This window comes from Piliocolobus tephrosceles, chromosome 13 (genome assembly GCF_002776525.5).
Source record: "Piliocolobus tephrosceles isolate RC106 chromosome 13, ASM277652v3, whole genome shotgun sequence".
In the NCBI taxonomy this organism is placed as follows: Eukaryota; Metazoa; Chordata; class Mammalia; order Primates; family Cercopithecidae; genus Piliocolobus; species Piliocolobus tephrosceles.
Window position 1 is genome coordinate 57,282,344 of NC_045446.1, and position 18,811 is coordinate 57,301,154.

The window sequence follows — 18,811 nt, forward strand, 5'->3', positions numbered from 1 at the left end:
TAACAAATCAAGTGGCTTCAGATGTAAACATGACAGAGTGTCAAACCCAGAGGGCCCAGGCTATGTGCCCCTGCAACAGAAGGGCCATAAAACAAGACCCACGGGCCCTCTGCCCAGCGATGAGTTTGCACTTGGCAAACAGCAAGCTGGGTGGACCCGTGGGAGCTGGCCTGAAGTGAAACATGATTCAAGGTGTATCCTATTCACAATGCATGACTAGCATCAGAAGCCATGACTCCTTTTGCCAGCCTATTTTCCTCTTCCTGAAAATTCAAATACAGAACAAGGAAACATTACAGAGAGTTCCACATATGCATACAAGACCACAAAACTGCTTAAATCCATTATCATACAATGTACTTTCATAAGAATCCTAGGAGCCCATGTGTAGTTTCTGACAACACAGAAGCAACCAAATGGAAGAGATGCACAGGGCAAGGGACTGGGTGGGGTGGGGAATGCATGGAGCTTCCATAGCCTCTCCAGGGCTGCTACCCAGCAGCACTTCCAGGGGTTCACCAACCCGGAAGTTCTCCAAACCCCTTCCTTCACTTAGGGTTTCTTATAGAAGTTCCATTCCATAGACATGATTAATCCAATCAGTCCTTGGTGATCAAACTCAAGCTCCAGCCCCACTCTCCTCCCTGAGGTAGGAGTCAGGAGGATGGGGAGTGGAGCTGAGAGTTCTAACCCTCTAATCACAAGGTTGGTGTCTCTGGTAACCAGCCCATCCTGCAGGAGTCGCCTCATTAGCATAAAGTTGAGTAAGGTTGAAAGGGGCTTATTATGAATAACAAAAGTTGCCCCTTTTCTGTGCTAGGAAACTGGAAGGAGACCAACTATATATATTTTTTATTATAGTAGTCCCCGCCTATCCTTGGGGGATACATTCCAAGACCCCCAGTGAAAGCCTGAAACAGTGGATGGTACCAAGCCCTATATATAGAATACAATGTTTCCTGTAGATACAGACCTATGATGAACTTTAATTTACAAATTAGGCATGGCACAGTAAGAGATTAACAACAATTAGTAATAAAATAGAACAATTATAATAATACACTGTAGAAACATTATGTGAATGTGTTTTTTTATTTTGTTTTTGTTTTTTTTTGAGACAGGGTCTCACTCTGTCACCCAGGCTAGAGTGCAGTGGCACGATCTCGGCTCACTGCAACCCCTACCTTCCAGGCTCAAGTAATTCTCATGCCTCATCCTCCTAAGTAGCTGGGATTATCGGTGTGCACCACCACGCCCAGCTAATTTTTGTATTTTGGGTAGAAGACAGGATTTCACCATGTTGGTCAGGTTGATCTCGAACTCCTGGCCTCAAGTGATCCCCCTACCTCGGCCTCCCAAAGTGCTGGGATTATAGGCGTGAGCCACCATGTCTGGCCCTGTCTCTTTCAAAATACCTTTCTGGATGGTACCTTGGGTAACCGACCCCCGGGAAAGCAAAACCATGGGTAAGAGGGGGCTACTGCATATCATAGTATCACAGGTCTCAGAGGTAAACGTGCTGTCTGATGACATGCAGTATGTTCAGTGTCTTCCACATTGGTTCCTCCCACAGGGACACAGTATCTCCTAGGGAGCCAGGGCTCATCAGGGATATGGGGCTTAAGTGTACCAAGCTCCAGAAGCAACATGCTAGGGAGAAGACAGAGAGAGCCAGAATCTAAGACAAAATCCCAAGTGACATGTGAAAAATCAGGATAACATCTAAGCAGATGGTGGGAAGTAGATTTTTTTTTTTTTTTTTTTTTTTTAAAAAAGAGTCTCACTCTGTCGCCCAGGCTGGAGTGCAGCAGCACAATCTCAGCTCACTGCAACCTCCGCCTCCCAGGTTCAAGCAAATTCTCCTGCCTCAGTCTCCCAAGTAGCTGGGACTACAGGCACCCGCCACCATGCCCGGCTAATTTTTTGTATTTTTAGTAGAGACAGGGTTTCACCGTGTTAGCCAGGATGGTCTCAATCTCCTGACCTCGTGATCCACCTGCCTTGGCCTCCCAAAGTGCTGGGATTACAGGCATGAACCGGGATATAGAATTTAAATCATGCTCCCCAACAATGAGAGGAGAGCTACAGCAGCTAGTCAAGGGCTTTACACAGCACGGACAACAGAGGAATCAACAATGTGCCATGGGGACTGTACGAGGGGCACCCAGCCAGCCCAGGAAAGAAAGGAGCGGACACAGAGAAGGACATTGCTCTTATCACAAACAATACAATGACAGTTGTTACATGGAACCAAAGCACTTTTCATTCTCTCTGGACACTTAACATAGCTGGCATTTGACCCTAATGAGCAGGCTGGCTTCTGATACTGAGACATTGTCTCATCCCTGGCCATAAAGATAAGGCAGGGTATGTTGTTTAAGAAAAAATGCAGTCCATCCACAATTCATCCTTCCTTCACTCACAGCCCTATATGTGTGCTGTCATCTTCCTATCTGGGACAGCGTCTGAGGTTGGGGCTCCTGCTCATTACAGGACTTAACCCTTCCCTTCGCTACCAGTGAGGGAGAAAATGATCCCACACCCCCTTAGCTGTAAATGCAGCAAGTGAGGAAGTAACAGCCATGTTTTAGAATGGCAAGGTATATGACATGCCACAGCCACATGAACTGCACCACACAAAGGCCAGTTTGGCACCTGGAAGTTGATTAGGGAGCAAGATCTGTATGTGTTCTAAAATTCAGAAAGTGAGTCACAATTGACCCTCATCATCTGGTATGTTCTGAGGCAAACAGTGATTTATATACTACGTTAACTCCTTTCATGTTTGGCAAAAGAAAATTCTAAGTAGGCAGCATCCACTGATTAAAGTGAGTCTGAAGCAAGTAAACCTTAATTTACCCCACCCACACTGAATTTCATTTCTAAACTTCTTTTCTCTCAATAAAAATGGTTAGGGTTGTAACTGACGTTTGGAGCAGGCTAACACAGCTTTGGATGCTGAAATGAACTAGGAACAGATCTGGAAGTCACCGCTATTCCCTGTTCCTCCAGGATATTCTGAGCCTTGAACACAGTTCGGCTAGAGCCGAGACCTGACTCCTCAGCAGCTGCCACTAGACAGGGGCCAGTATTTCTGCCAGAAGGCAAGACCTGGGGAAGGAGGCCTCAGCCAAGAACCCCACCACAACCACAGAACCTAACTCCTTTCCTACCTCTCCCTTCCCCAAGTGGCGAACAGATGACAAAGAAGTGTCACCATATCACAAGAAACTGGAGTCTTTTCCCCACAATTTACAGGCTTCCCATAAGCCATAGCTGCTCTTAAATGGTCATTTTAAGAAATACCTTTTGCTATCCCTAGGCTTAAGAGAAAGCCTCTTAAAAGGATATAAGAAACCTCTTTGGTAGAGTGGAGCAAGAAGCCATTTGGAGCGTCCAGAAATAAAAAGGACAAAGACAGATATGAAGGAATTTGATGGCAGCGCTAACAACATCCCATATTAACCAATAACTACTTTCTTTCTAAAGGACAAAGGAGAGAGAGTACAGCTTTTATAGACAGACGAGTTAAAACACGGGCTCTGCTGCATAAAGGCTGTGAGTCTTTTAACCTCTTTTAGCCTCAATTGTCTCATCTGTAAAATCAGTATAAAATCAATTTCCTTGTTACCGGCAAATGTAAATAAGACAGCACTCAGATAAACACTGCAGGCTGAACCTAAACATTTAATTTAACTGCTCATTTAAACAAGAGAGAGATTTATTCTGAAAGACATAAACTCAAAAGGATACAATGTCATAGCCATAAGGGAAATGCTAGGGTACAGTTCTGCGGCACGCCTGCAAGGTCAGCCCAGTGCAAAAGCTCTGGGAGAGACTTCACCAGTAATATGAAATTGACAGAATACCTGGTGCATCTGAACATCTTAACAGACTTATATAATTGGTGAAGACTTTGTTTAATTCAATAAGAACAGATAATGACAACTGGGGGAAAATAATAAAGCAGCACAACAAGCATTTTTCTAGAGCTACAGATAAAAATACAGGACTAGAAGAATTAAGCAGCTCCATCTGAGGAGGAAAAATGGGGTGGGGAGGTGGAAAGGTGGCTGTTTTAACAAATCACATACAATTATTTGAGTCTTTAAATTGTGGGGATATATAGTGGTGATGAAAATTAGAAGAAATAAAAAAGATTAAAAGAGATAATACATGTGGCATGGCAGGCACAGTGCCAAGATTAAATTAATACGGCGTCTGTCTCCTCATTAGTTACCATATATTGGGCAGATAACTGTTAGCTATTTGCTAAGGGTTTACCCAACATTATCTCACGTAATCCTCACACCATTTAGGAATTATTCTCCCCCGTTACAGATGAGAAAACTGATTAGGCAATTTGTCTGAGGATGCACACCATTTTTCCCCCTGTTCTTCCACTTTCCTGAGACAAATGGGTATTTGGAGGGTTCTGAGGATAGAGTTGACATGACCTGACTTAACCTTTTAAAAGAATTACTCTGGCTGCTGCTTGGAAAATAGACTGCAGGGGATGCAGCAGTGAACACAGGAAACCCGGCAAGAGATGAAGTGACTCAGACCATAATAAATTAAATGTTCTAATTCCTGATATACCTTGAGGACAAAGCCCGTAAGATTTACTGATAAACTGGACATAGGCATGAGAGAGCACAGTCAAGCGTGCCTACACGGTTTTTGCCCCAAGTACCTATAGAATGTGGAGGTCTGCAGAAGCAACAATGTAGGGTGTCCGGGGATGAAATCAGGAGATTGGTTTTGGAAACGTTCAGCTTAAGATGCCTACAGACACCGAGGAAGTTACGCTAAGTAGCCATTTGGAAATAGGAGTCTGATGTTTACAAAGTCTGGGATGGAGATGTCAGATACATCTTCATAAAGATGTATTTAAGCAATTGCATGAAGTGGCTTAAGAAGTGGTATTAAACCAGAAGAAGCCCCAGGACTCCCTGAAACATTCCACCATGCAGCCACTGAGGAGAAGAGGAATGGACAAAGGAGACAGGAGGAGCAGCCAGAAGTGAGAGTGGCACCCGGAAGCCAACCGAAGGGTTTCTGGATAGAGGGTGCAGTCAGGTGCACCAAATGCTGCTGAATAAGACCAGAGCACTTCTCTCCAAACTCACGCTAGTGGTGATCTCATCTGCTCACACAGCCTCACCTGTCCCTGTATTACCTCACCCTAGATGACGACAATAGCCTCCTAACCGGTTACCCTTCTCCAAGCAGCCCTCCCCATTCACTCTGCACTGAAGATTCACCTATCTCTGTGGTCCTCAAACTCTGCTATTAATCAGAATCACCCTGAGAACTAATCAAGCAAGAAGCCCAACCTCCTGTGAGTAGAGCGCCTGACCTTTATGGCTGATCTAGTCATTCGGGCGATTCTGATTCTGACCAAAGTTGAGGAACTGATGGAATGCAAACACAGCCCTGCACCAGGCACCCTTTTGCTTAGACAGCCTCAGGGGCTGGCCACCAGCCACAACAGTAGAAATCACGGTCTGTCATCATATGGACTCAACCTACTTGGTCACAGCTTTAACTTTTACCATACATACCTTTTGGCAGACCTCTGCCCCATCCTAACCAGATGCCTTATCACTAGTGGACTGATCCCAATTGTTAGTTAATTGGCTGTCTGCACTGCTTTCCAGCTTTTATGCCCATGCCTACTGCTGTCCCTGCTAAATTCCCATCAAGCCAGCTCTTCCAGGTAATTGTACTTAATTCTGGCTACCTAAATGGGATCTCCCTGATTATCTTTTTCATCCTGAAGGACAGGGATGACAGCAGCTGTGCACAACCATCTCCCTGACAACTGTGCCATGTGTCTGGGTCCCTGTGGGGTCCCCCATTCTGTAAGCACTGGATAAATGTTTGCAGATTTATTGATAAAATAACCAATTCATTGTCCATGGGAAGCTAAAGCCTGGGAGATAGTGGGGACTGGAGTGAGGTTGGAGCAGGTTCCCCACAACAGCCCCAAAGTCTTCCTATCCTGAACACCCACCTCCCTCTCTATATTCTCACAATGGGTGGCACCCAAATGCTTCCCATCCCACCTTGGTGATACCACCATGGTCACCAAGATAAAAACCTGGGAGTCAGCCTTGAACCTTCCCTTTTGTTACCCACATCCAACTGGGCACCAGATCTGGTAAAATCTCCTTCCTCACCCTCTTTCAGATCTGTCCCCTCATCTTCACCCACCCTGCCGTCATCTATCAGAATGGCTGCACTGGCTTCTAACCAGTTTCTCTGCCTCCAGCCTCACTGCTCCCCCATACCCCTCATCCTCCACACTGCTGCCAGGAGGGTTGGTCCATTTCACAAATTTTACCAAGGCTCCCCAGGGTTCACAACGCTTCACCAGCTTTCTATCACCCAGGCAACAGAGGGGTGCCTGGGGACCTGGAGAGGAAGTTAAGGACCCACAAGAGCAGATAGGAGAGGGGCTCTGTAGTCAGACCTGCATGTAGATCCAAGTTCTTTGCTTCATGAGCTGTGCCCCTGACAAGTTCCTTAACATTACTGAACCTCATTTTACCTATTTATAAAATTCAGGTGAAAAGAGACACATTTTTGGATTGTAGAGATTCAAAACTGGGTGGGAGTTCACAACCCCAGCAGTCGTAATTCTCCTGGCTATATCTGGCTCCTGCCCTGAGCAACAGCCAAGCTTTTGTCTCCAGTTTACTTCTGCTTTTGGGGCTTCTTTGGTGTTTTAGCTGAAGTCCTTCATTCCACCTGCTCGACTGCCACTCCTGTTTTGAGGCCAAATTCCATCATCATTATCTCCAAGGATCCTCTTCCATCCCCCAGATGGAAGTGACTGCTCCTGAATGGGTTTGTCCCCTCTTGCCACTCCCAGGACAGACCTTTCTAGGGCACTTTTGTCTGAGTGGTAAGGCCCTCACAGGCAGGGCCACGTCTCTGACCCTGGAGCTCAGCTCCCATTCTAAAAGGGAGAAAGTGAAAGGAAATAAAGAGGTCACTGGTCTACACTGGCGAGGCTCTCAGCATAGCAGCTGAAGTTGTCCCCACCTTCTGCCAGGGGCCACAAGCTGCACCTGTCCTCTACAGATCCTATACCATCCTGAGGTCACCACCCCCACAGGATCAGATCTGACAGTGGAGAGGAGAAGCCGCATACCTGGCCTGCGAAGACAGCTCCTCAGAGCAATGGCAGAGCCCACAGACACTGGCTTTATATCACAATGCTAAATTTCACTCAGGACAGAGGAGCTCAACACAGCAAGACATCCTGTCAGGACAAAGAGGAGCCATAGCAGGACAGAGGGGCCAGGCTGCTGAGAATATTGCTATCAGAATTGCTGAATGCCTTTAGTGAATATCGGAGTCTAATAAAACTGAAGAGGCAGAGCTTTGTTTTCTTTTGTCAATGAATAGAAGCTTAAGTAGCCTAAAAGAAGCTGAAGAGGAGAAAATAGAAGAATGCCACTGAAGGTGAACAAGCATGCTTAACTGGTCCCCATCTAATCATATTATCAGTAACTCCTAAGACCAAACATTTGTTTAAAGCTTTATAACGACAAAAATATTTGGCACATACAAGGTTCCTTGTTTCCACCTAAACGTCCTAGATCAGGCTGTTCTGATTAGTCAGTTAAGCTCAGGCCAGTGGGGGCTGAGATCTGTCAGAACGGCCGAAAGGGCCCTGAATCTAGACGCAGGCTGGCAGTGCTGGGTGGCGGCAGGGGATGAATGCAGTATTTCTTGCTTAGCATCTTTTTCCCGCTATACCAGGTTAGTGAGTTGTGTGCACTGGGCATTCCCAGCCACTCCTTGTCAGGCAAGTTCCAGGACATCCTTAAGAACATTTGTGCTGAAGCCTAGTTCTGCTGAACCCACTGGAAGGATTCCTTTTGCTTTCTGGTCCTTCCATTGAAGACACAGCCCAAGTCCTGTCACATGTCCCTGCTCCACCACTAGCCTCCTTTGGCATAGCCAAGCCCAGATGCTTCCACTTAAGCATTCCCCAAAAGCTCAAGCCCTTCTCACTAAACCACAGCCCTTTAAGCAAGGCTCCATGATCCCAAACAGCATTTCCAGCAACATATCATAACAGCAGGGCATTCAGTCACAAAGCTGAACACTGTCCTCTGAAGAAGGCAAAGAACAGCACCAGGCACTGAGACCTCACCTCTGGGCGCCCCAAGGCCGGACTCCCTCTGAGCCTAGCTGTCCCACAGTCTCAGGAGCGACATCCTCCTCCTACTGGAAATAGCAAGCTTCTTAAGAGAAACACCACCCCAAAGACGTGAGCATGAGACACCATGAGCCCAACCCACAAGGAGGAGTGCAGGGTCTAGCCAGGACACGGGTGTGAGTCTGAGGTTCTGATGGCTCACACCCAGAAGCACATCTGACCTTCTGGGCTTTAGGAATACTGAGAAGCTGATGTCAAGTTTCCTTCACTGTGTTTGCTTGATGTTGTTGAATGCTTGCTTCACCCTCCTCTGACTCTTCTCACCTCCTATTTCTGCTCTTGATATTCTGCCTTTGTTCCCCTCTCTCCCCAAGCTGGTCCTTTTCCCAACTCAATCATTGATTAGGGCAAATGGGCCACAACAATCTTGGTGACCAAGGCCACGCCTTAATGCCAGGTCTGTCTAAGAACGGTATGAGGAGACATCAAAGGTCAAACAGTGTAGGTACTCCAACAAGGAGAGGGATTGGGGGTGGGGGGGAAGCGAGGCAGGGATCTGTGCCTTTGGGAAGAATTGAGATGGAGAGCCAGACAGCATCCAGGGTGCAAAGCATCACCAAACCCCATCAGTCTGCCCTTCAATACTGTAAGACAAGTATATCAGTGCCCTAATGGGGATGGGGCCCACCATAGCCACTTAGAGAACTTGTGGAGAGGAGGCTCTTTTCCTTCCTTCTGAACCACTCAGAAAGAGTGGGTCTAAGAAGTAAACGTAAATGACAGTCTACCCTTTGAGGCTGAGATGTGAAGAGCCAGGACTAGGAATAAATAACTCACATGTTCTAAGATTTGGCTGCCCGCCCTGGCCACACAGCCATTCACAATAGATCAAGATGATGGTGAATTACTTCATGCCTGTACAATATCCACCTGTGTGTAAAAACTGCTTGCTCTGGAAGTTCACAGGTTTCCTATCTCCTTTGAGAAGCTGCTGCCCCTGTGGGGGAAAAAAAAAAAAAAGTGTCCTCATTTTTGTTTTCTCATTTAATCTTCAAGGGAGTCCTGTGAGGGATATAGTACAATTATCAGCCCTGTTTTACAAGGATGTAGCTCAGTGGCCAGAGAGCAGGGGAAGAGTGACAGCGAATGAAGCTGACGCAGCTTGAGAAGGGTCTCTCACCTCTCACCCCTATAACATAGCCTGTAGCCATTAGGCAATTACAGCCACCAAGGGAGCCACCTAGAAGCCACCCACTCTTCCCAGCAATAACATAGGAGGAGGAGGCGGGGACCTGAAGGAAGGATCCTTCTCAGTGAGCTCAAGGATCTCTCTGGATTCCCCTCCCCAATGGTAACCATGCTCTGCCAGCCTGCCCCTCTACCTGCCCACTTCAGGTCCCCACCTATCCCCTCCCTCCCCACACTTCCTTGACTCCACTTCCTTTTTCGTCATAGCCCTATTCCGGACAATGTGGAGGCTCTCTCCCTGGCTCTGTTCGTCAGAGCGTAGAGTCCTCACCTCTCTCCAGCTGCCTCCCAGCTTACACTGAACCTGCTTCTCAGCTCATTCTGCCTCTCTGGTCACAACTTACCCTCATCCTCCCTCTGCCTGGGGTACCAGGTTCACATGTCTCTTCTTCCTTCTGCTCCCGGGATGCTAAACAACACATACGGCTACATCAGACATTCATGCGCCCGGGATCTCTAATCTCATGTTTCTTCCTGTCAAGACTCCCTCAGCAAACTACCATGCATCTTTCTTTAATGAGAAACAAAACCTCTTGATTTCCCTTCTCTCATCTCTTACCCTCTCTTCATATGCCGTGGAAAAGCTGCCGCTCCTCCCTGTGACCCCTAATCTCCAATCATCACTGAGATCCAACCTCTCAATTATTCCCCCTCCAAACTGAATCTGCACTCTCCCTCTCCCGCTGCTTCCTCTGCTATCCTAGAACATGTCCTTTGACCCTGCACCCGACTGTTATTATTCCATGTTTCTCCTTTGCCTCAGAGCCCCACGCCCACCTCCCATGCTCTCTGACACCCCCAGTGGTGGGACGTCACTCATCTGTGTGCACTCGTGCCATGCTCTCATCCAGCCAGCTGCTTGTGTTCCCATGTCCTTAAGAGGCAGTCTAGGGTGGGCTTAAAAGCCCAGGCTGGGATTGGATTGCCTAGGTGACAGCCCTGATTCCGACACTATATGTCCCAGGGCAAGACACTTAACGACTGTGCCTCAGCTTTGTCATCTTTAAGATGAGGATAATAATAAAACTGCCTCCCTGACAGGGTGGTTGTGAAGGTTAAATGTTAACAGAGTAAAGCACTTAGACTCGCCATCAGTCAGCGTTGCTCCAGTGCCTTCTTTGGCATCTCATCGGTGCTGATACTCTCCTCCTCTGGCATTTGGGAGAAGCGCTCTCCGGGTCCCTCCTTGAACTATGCAGCCTGCATTCACCTGTCATGCTTCCCCACCCTACTCCCCTCCCCTGTGAGCCACCAGGTCTCTGTGGTCTCCCACTGCAGGGATGCTCTTCTCCATCTCATCCTTTCCACTCCTACTGCCCAGACTGTGTTCAGTTATTCAGAACTAGGACACTGGAGGACCTCCTCTCACCTGAGTAACACCTGGCCTCTCCCACAGCAGTCCAAACGCATGAGCTGGCATCCAAATTGCAGCTGACCCCAAAATATCCTGGACTTATGATGGTAATTATAATGGCTACCATTTATTAAGCACTCACTTCTATACTGAGCTAAGTTCTTATATTTATCTCATATCTCAATATTTATAACTATTATTATCCAGATTCTACAGATAAGGAAACTGAAGCTTGGAGAGGTTAAGTGACTTGGCCAAATCACACATCCAGGAAGCAATAAAGATAATATTTGAATTCAGGCAGTCCAACTCCAAGGTTATGTTCCTAACCACTACGCTTGATGCACTTCCTCACTGAGCCTGACCTGCTCCTGGGTTCCTGATACCCCAGCCACAAGAGAGCGTTCTTATGCCATTGTGCCTTTTTCATGCTGTTTCCTCAACTAAAGGCCCCTTCCCCAATCTGTGTCCATCAAAACTAATTTTTCAATGCTCAGGCAAGTTTTCTCTGTGACAGCATCCCCACCCCTGCCTGTTCAAATGAATCTTGGCTGAGACATGGGCTCCCACCTCCATTTAGTTTCTACTTCATGTTGTCACGGGGAAGATCCAATGGGAGGATACTGACTCCCTCTCTTTCCAGGATTTCCTCCCCGGGGAAACAGGTCAGTATCTGATGGTAGAAATCAAAGAAGGAACTGAGCATGTGCAGCTCAGCCCATTCTCCTCTCTCCCTAGAGCCACCTTGGTGAAGGAAGTGGCCTGTGCCAGAAAGAGCCTATGAGGTCCCATCAGGGCGTGTAGTGATGCACCTACAATGGACATGGTGCCTTCTATTTGAGAGCATGGCTCCCCAGCAACCTGTGGATGATGCTGTAATTCACTTTCCCAGGTGGGGTAATGCCAGGAAGGCGGTCTGGGAAAGTAGGCATTTGTGTTGTGGCCACTGCACAATGCCTGCCAGAATAAATTAAATTGGTGTCTGGCTTACAGACTAGCCTTGTCAGGTTGGTCAGTGTGAATTAAGCTCTGGGCAACAAACCCCTCCCAGAGAATGGATAAGGGTGTGTGACCTGTGGTAGTCCTTACCTCCATTCTCTCCCCTGTCCACACCGCACCTGCCCCCACAGCAGACAGAGAGCCCCACACTCCTGACAGGACCCTGTTGGCAATGTGCCTCCTCAGCCCCAGAACTCACCCTTCAAGGGAGGCTACCCTCATTTTCCTTCTTACAGCAAAGAACACACAGGCATACACACAATTTACCTCTAGGGAGGAACAAATGGACATGAAGTCATTTCATTGCCTCAACCGGATCATAAACAGATTGAAAGAAATGCTTCAAATGCAACCTCAAATTGAATACATCCAAAAAGCTTCATCTCAAAAATTGCCCCCCTAAAAAATAATACAAGCAAGAGGTTGTTAAGCAAATGATAGGTGAGAGGATTCATTTTACTATTTCTATTTCTGTGTACATTTGAATTCTTTTTATAGTAACAGGTTAACACAAGAAACCAAACCACCACCTGGGGATGTGGACTTTTCAGGGCAGGGGGCACAGAATTCTACCTGCCCTTCCAGCAGAACTGAGATTTGAACCTAAGTTCCTGATGACTCATTTGGTGCTCTTTCTACTGTGCCATTCAAACTCCCTGAATAGGTCCGAACATTCCACCAAACTCTCTTTACCTCTCACATCACCACAGTTTAGAACCTCATCATCTCTCAGCTAGATTGCAAAAGCTGCTTCCTCTGGGCTTTCTACCTCTAGGCAACTCCTCTGCAATCTTTTTTTCTTTCCCTGTGCAGGCAGGACATGTTCTATGGTGCTCATGACATGCTCCTCTGCTCCCAAACATTCCTCGGCTCCCCAGTGCTTTCAGGAGAGAAGCTGCATTTTGCAGCTCTGCCAAAGTCCTCTAATACAGTTAACCTTCCCTACTACACTCCTCACCACTCTGAGTTGCAGCTTCACTGGACCACCTCTTACCCTCAAATACAGAAACACTCCATTTTCTGTACTTCCTCTATGTGGGTGCTTTTCTCCATCTCTACTTTCAAATCCCACCCAAGCTACAGCCTTATCCAAATGACCACTGCCAGAAAGCCTTTCCTAACACCATTACCCCATCATCCCTGAAGGCACTGGATGCCTCAGCACTGCTCCTGTCATATCCGGTATGCACAAGCAAGAGGTTGTTAAGCAAGTGATAGTTACAAGCCTATCTATAAACAAGCCATTATTTATAAAGATGATAATAATTTGTATTATTTCTCAATGTGTCTGCCTCCCTATCTAGATTAACTCCTAGGGAGCAAGGAGTATGCTCCATTTACCTTTCTATCCTCAGAGCCCAGCAAATAACCTGACACAGGACTTTCAGTAAATGTTTGTTGATACCAAATGTTAAGTGTTTGTGTATCTGAGTGGAAAGTGAAGGGAGGCTGGGCATGTAACCTTGGCCAGCATTCTGAAATAAGGATTGGGGGCAATCCATGACAGCCTCTCCCATCGTACTTTCTCCATACCTGGGGCCCTTCTCTCTTATAGCCAGATATTCAGAGGTGAAAGCGTCTCTACCATAACGGGAACTTACGCTTGGGCTTGGCATGAGCGAGAGACATAATTGATGGATGCAACTGTATTCCTGAAGGACCAATGAGAAAAAAGGATGACATTTCCCCTAACAGATGATAAAACCAAGCATTTCTCCCCATTCCATTATTTTAGAATGCTAAGCAACAAGATTAAAAAAACAAAACAAAACAAAAAAACAGATATGAATTGGTAAGTTTTCTCTATTAGCTGCAGCATGCATAACTTTTTGCCTATAGCCAACTCCCTCCTACGAGCCTCCCTGGCTGCCTGCTGAGGGATAGGCCCCAGAATTTGGCAGGCTGGAGGCAAACACTAATTGAATTAATCAAAATGTATTCGGTAATTTGAGCCTTCATTTCAACATTTGTTGAATGGTTTAATTTTGATTCAATGCAAGGCTTTTCCTCTTGCAATAAAAAAAAATTAAGCCAGTAGAAGACCAAAGAATTTCTTTAAAGACAGGGCTGTGTGCACCGTCAACAACAGCTTGGCCCCTGCCTCCATCAGAGGAGAAGGAGGCTTTCCCCGAAGGCCTGGACTGGAGGGTATTAGCAGCTCTGTCTTCACTGGAGTTCCAAGGGCCACACAGGAGCCAGATGAAGACACTGCACAGAAACTACTACTGCCAGAGAGCCTGACTGCAAGTAAACAGCTCGGCCTGGAGCTGAGCCTTTGGACAAGGCCAGTCAGGCTTCCTCCACTAGCTAGCTAGGTCCACCATCCTCTCCTGGTCCCAAGGTTGGCAGGATCAGTAGTAAGTACCTCTCCATCCTTCACCATGACACTGAGCCTCGTTCAATGAAGATTTTGGAAACACCCTGTTATGAGCTGAATTGTACCCACACACTCAAAATTCTTATGTTGAAGTCCTAACCCCCGGTACCTGAGAATGTGACTATATTTGGAAATAAGGTCTTGAAAGAGGTAATTACATTCCAGTGAGATAATTAGGGTGGGCCCTAATCCAATAGGTGGTGTACTTAAAAGCAGAGCAGATTAGGACACATGGGTACAGAGGAAAGACCATGTGAAGACAAAGGGAGAAGACAGCCATCTAAAAGTCAAGGAGAGGCTGGGCATGGTTGCTCATGCCTATAATCCCAGCACTTTGGGAGGCCGAGGTAAGTGGATCACCTGAGGCCAGGAGTTCAAGACCAGCCTCGCCAACATGGTGAAACCCCATCTCTACTAAAAACACACACACAAAAATTAGTTGAGCGTGGTGGTATATGCCTGTAACCCCAGCTCCTCAGGAGGTTGAGGCAGGAGATTCACTTGTACCCAGGAGGTGGAGGTTGCTATGAGCCAAGATCGTGCCACTGCACTCCAGCATGGGCAACAGAGTGAGACTCTGTCTCAAAAAATAAATTAATTAATTAATTAATTAAAAATAAATAAAAGTAAAGGAGAGGCCCCAGAAGAAACCAATTTTGCCAACACCCTGATCTTAGACTTCTGGCCTCCATAATTGTGAGAAAATAAATTTCTGTTGTGTAAGCCCCCCAGTCTAGCACCTTGTTATGGCAGCCCAAGCAAACTGATACACACCTCCATTTGATCCTGCACATGCAGCTGGGAAAGTTATGGGAAGAAGGCAGCCTCCTCTCCCAGGCTGTCGGCCTCTATCCTGACCCACTGGTGTTCCCCTTCCCTCTTAATCCAGGGGAGACTTTGCTTCACATCCTCAGACCTTAAACCACATCCAGGCAAGCACAGTTCCCAATATTCCTTTATCTGTATTCTTTGTAAGTCAGCTCTAAGTCAAATCACACCTCTGGACCAAGATCATTTAGTGAGGCCAGTCTTTAGGATGCTACAAAGAGGAAACCCTAAGATCCTGCAGCCTGACCAGATGTCAAGCTGCATTCAAGGACCAAGAGCCCCAGGCCCAGCTCTCTTCAACTCAGTTCAAAAGCTCCAGCATGTGGGGAGGCAGGGGAAGGGTTGGTCCCTAACCTCAGCTTGCCAGTCACAAGATATTTGCCACTTGGATCACTTCCCTCCCCTAAGAATTCAGAAGCCAGAAAGTGGTTTAGGGACTTTCCCAAGAAAAGTGCTCCAGGAATCCCCCACTTGCACAAGTGTTCTGCAGGCCAAAGACTGGCCTGCTGGAGAATGACACTGCACTAGGTAGCCCCTTCCCTGCAGGCTCAATTGGTCTTGCTCCTGGAAGTTTGTTAGCTGGACTCCAGGGTAGTGGGAAGGTCTACCAATCTCCTGGGACCTCTCTCCCATCTTTCTCAGCTCTTCCTTTCCATAAAGCAGGGTCTTTATTCCCCTAGAGAAGATACCCAAAGAGTTCCTCAGAATGAAAGGAAAAAGTGAAAAGCACAGAGGTCTATGTGACTCAAAAGGGCCACGGAAGGGACAGTACAGATGCCAGGTCCCCATATGGGGGGATACTCCCCAGCTCCATGCCTTCTGAGGCTCCTTTTTTCCCAAGTGAGGAGGGGCTTCTTTCCCTGAAGAAAGAGAGGCGCAGCACGCAGCAGAAAGAGCCTAAGCTTTGTCTTAGTCTGTCCAGGCTGCTTTAACAAAATTACCATAAATTGGGTAGGTAGCTCACAAACAATGGAAATGTATTTCTCATAGCTGTGGAGGCTGGGAAGCCCAGGAACAAGGCACCAGCAGAGTCAGTGTCTGCAGCAGGACTGTTTCCTGGTTCACAGATGGTGCCTCCCAGCTATGTCCTCACATGGTGGAAGAAACTAGCTAGTTCTCTGGGGCCTCTTTATAAGGGAATCGATCTCAAGTATGAGGGCTCCACTCTCATGACCTAATCACCTCCCAAGGCCCCACCTCCTAATACCATCACTTTGGGGATTATAATTTCAACATATGAATTTTTGGGAGACATAAACATTCAGACCATAGCAAAGTCAGACAGACTTGGGTTTAAATCCTTGCTCCACTACTTATGAGCTGGATTCGTTTTTTTACCTTAGGTAATATGGACATTAACCTCTCAGGTTACTATGTAATGGATATAATACCTGCCTCACACAGGGTTAGTCAGAGGGTTAAGAAAGAGGACAGAATAAACTACCCACCTCAGTGCCTGGCCCGGTAAGTATGTAACAATCTGCCTCTCCTCATCAGAGAACATGTTCCCAACTACACTATTCCAGAAGATGGCTTTGGCCAAGACCCTTCATCGGGGCCTAAATGTTGGGATCAGGGAAAAAAAAACTACAACCACGATGTTGAGTTCCTTTGAGAAGTTGCCAAATCTCTCGCAGATAGCCCCCAAAGTGGCAGACCCTGGGGTACAGCAGCTCAAACAGCCCACATGCTCCAGGTTTTCTGTATCTCTCTAGTCGTACCTGACAAAACAGAGCAAGGCTAGGGCCACACGGCCTTCCAGAGCTGAAGGTATCCTAGGGATCATATGCTCACTCTTACAGCCCCTCGGTGCCTTCTTCAGTCATTCCACCAGGGTTACAAGGTGACCTGCTTAGGGACAGTGAACAGGCCAAGTTATGAGGCTCAGGGGCCATCCCAGGGGCAGGTACCTGACAGAGAAGACACCGCTGGGGAAATGGATTTGGGAGGCCTCAAACACACAGGCTAAAGCTGAACTGGGCTCTGTGGAGTTAGGGAGGGGAAGGGCCAAGTCTTGACCATGTTCATGGCTGGCTGGCTTCAGCCTTGGCATAGCAGGTCCCTGGCTCCATGCACTGGCATCCAGAGAGTCCACAGTAACCCTAGAGATGGCCTTGAGAGAAGATGGCTGAGCTGTACTGGTATCTGAAAAAGGCCTTCTGGTTATTCTCAGTGGACCACACTCTCAGGGGACACCTATAGCCAGACAGACAATCACTCCAGGAGTTACTGAGGGAAGGTTTCCATATACGATGTGTAACAGTGATGTAATGAGATGCATTTTTCATGGAACTGATAAGATCTGTCTCATTAACTCCATTTCCCATTCAGCTGTCACTTGGCTTATTTAAAATTCTCTTTTAAATATAAATCATAACAAATTTATGACCCTGGAACAGCCTTTAACGGGTTCTCAAAGTGCTCCTTATTAAGTGGTAGGACAAGGAGGTAGAGCTTCCTCCCACATCAAGTCTCCTGTTAACTTGAGATCCTGAGTCACTGCAGCCCAGATACTCCCCCAACTTCTTCCTCTGAATATTTCCTCTGTCTTCTCAGTGGTTACTACTGCCTCCCAGGTGGTCTCAACTTTTCTCTCCAGGCTGGCGAAAAGCCTCCCATTAGGAAGTCTGAAGGACCCTGGGTCCATCCTGAGGACAGAAGCAAGGTGTGGCCACCAGGGCTAGATCTGAGTTCTGAGCTCCAGGAGGAAGGTTAAACTGGATGGAGAATTGGGCCCTGGGCAGATCTGCTCACCAATAAAGACTGGCTGACTCTGCTAGATATACACATAAGAATGAACCCCAACTTGAGCAGGCAGTCCCCACCAACACCCACCTGCTCAGAGCTTGAACATGTTATCTGTGAAAACAATGCTGTCCTTTCATGCAGGTATCCCAGCACCCACTCCACAACCCTGCATGGGCAGGCTCTCAGCAAACGCTTACTGAATTGTATCAGTCCCTCCTCTCAACCCCTACAGCCCCACCTGGGTTACTGCCCATGTTTCTCTGACTCTTACCCTCATCCCACCCTTCCAATCCACTTGGAGTACCACTCTTGCTAAATATCTCTTAGGGCTGACACCTTGGTATCCTAAACAGGTAAGGTTGGTTGTAGGTAACTTGTTACTAATGATAGAAGCTTTTTGTATAAACTGGAGAAGATTCAGGCTTATCTTGCCCCATTCTAATATACTTTATTGATGGGATGAGAAAATATTGGAACTTAGCCAGCAATTCAGAAATTGCCTATAGCAGTCTGGGAGTAACAGTTTCTATTATAATGTGAAAACTGCATTTAGGAAGTTAGAGATTAACTTCCTAAATATACATGTGTATGTATACACATATATGTATTGGAACTGAGATATGCTTTGTGACAATCTGGCCATGTCCACCAAGTACCCTCTCAAAGGTTACTGTGGTTTGCCATGTGCCATTTGACCATCTTCCTGCCTCAGTAAGGTAAGAACAGGCCTTCACTGTAAATTTAAGACTGGATAATCTGGACTCTAAACATAGTGGCAAGATTAAGTGGAAAGAACAGAGTTTGGGGTCAGGCAGCCTGGACATCAATCTTATTTTGGCCACTCACCAGCTAGGGAACCTTGAGATGATCAGATATCTTCTTGGAGCCCATTTCCTCCTCAGTTAAAGCCCTGAAAGGCTGCTTTGAAGTTTAAGTGAGCATAGACTCTGTGCTCAATGGCTGATGCATGATGGGTACTTCATAGATGGTAATTTCTAATTCCTGATGCCCTATTTAACCTCATTTACTTCTCAGTTCCAGCCAAATCATGCCTCCAGCTGTTTTCCACAGGTGTCCCTTA

At 46.9% G+C, this 18,811-nt stretch overlaps 1 protein-coding gene across 5 annotated transcripts in view; it reads right to left on the reverse strand.

Annotated features, from left to right (window-relative positions):
• The window catches only part of PPFIBP2 (PPFIA binding protein 2), a 143,699-nt gene that overhangs the window by 111,088 nt on the left and 13,800 nt on the right, over positions 1 to 18,811 (reverse strand). For 3 of the 5 annotated variants that reach the window (XR_002725850.3, XM_023190011.3, XM_023190006.1), the window contains exon 2: positions 9,014 to 9,173. The exons of 1 other annotated variant lie outside the window; for it this stretch is intronic. The gene's annotated coding sequence lies outside the window, so the exon portion shown is untranslated. The remainder of the gene's footprint in view (positions 1 to 9,013; positions 9,174 to 18,811) is intronic. One more of the 5 variants, XM_023190007.1, reaches the window with a different exon arrangement.